Source organism: Calidris pugnax, unplaced genomic scaffold (genome assembly GCF_001431845.1).
Source record: "Calidris pugnax isolate Ruff unplaced genomic scaffold, ASM143184v1 scaffold32, whole genome shotgun sequence".
NCBI lineage: Eukaryota > Metazoa > Chordata > Aves > Charadriiformes > Scolopacidae > Calidris > Calidris pugnax.
In genome coordinates, this window is record NW_015090783.1 from 10,369,785 (window position 1) to 10,370,938 (window position 1,154).

Consider the following 1,154-nt stretch of genomic DNA (forward strand, 5'->3'; position numbering starts at 1 on the left):
GACAGCGTTATACGGGCCTTGTTGGAGCACCGGGTTAAAAAAAAAGAGAGGAAAAGCAGCAGTTGGAGAGGTTTGTCACCCTCCAGCCCTCACTGGGATGTGTCCCCCCCCCCGGCACAGCTCATCCCAGCCCGGTGGGAGCAGCACGGCAGTGACCGTGGCAGAGCTGCTGTGGGGTCACACCACAGTGTCCCCCCCCTGCCCGGGGTCACCACAGGCAAGCTGTCCTTCCCTGCCTCTGCCACCAACGGCCCCCGGCTCCTCGCTCCTCCTGAGCCCCCCCTTGGCCTGGCCCAGCTCCTGCCCGGGGGGGGTTCTAGTGGAAACTCAAAACATCAGGGATTAGGATGATGATTTTTCGCTCCCCTCAGAGACATCACTCATGATCAGACCACCGTTTCCCCCCCCCTCCCCACAGTAAGACCTGTGTTCACCTTGTCCCCACCCGGCTCTGACGCTCTCCAGTCGCCTCCACTTTGCCACTGACAGGAAGAGAAAATCAAGGAGCACCCAGAGCCGCCTCTCTCCCCCCCGCCGGGCCCAGCCTCACCCACCGGGGCATTTCGGGGCACAGCGAGGTTTGGGGCCCATCTTCTTCCCTCCCCACCTCGCATCCCTTTGACCCTTTTGGAGCCGTTTTTTGCACCACTCGGTTTCTCCTCTCTACAAAGCATCACCCACTGCACACACAGCCCCGGCGGCCCTTTCCACCCCCCGCCCCCCGGCCTCCTCCTCCTCACCGGTGTGTTGCTGGCAGAGGCAAAATGAAAGCCCTGCTCCTTCCCTCGCCCTCCCTACACCCATCCCTCTGCTTCCACCACCGTTGGCCGAGCAGAAATTGTAAATAGAGTTCACTATTTAGATAAGAGTGAACTTAACTCTTTTTTTTTTTTTTTTTCTAAAAATAGCATATACATACAGTTTTGCCGCTCAGGAAGTAGCACTAATTGTCGTTTCCTATAGTCAAACAGATCTATCTTTTCAATGCTGTCTTTGTGTGTGTGTGTGTGTGTCTGCGTGCGAGGGAGAAAGAGGGAAGGAGTGGATACGTTTATTCAATTATTTAAACACACACACACAACACAACAACAGTACCGAGGAGGGCCGGTTCCTCCCGCAGCAGCCCTCCAGCTCTCCAGATGCGGCATTGTCTC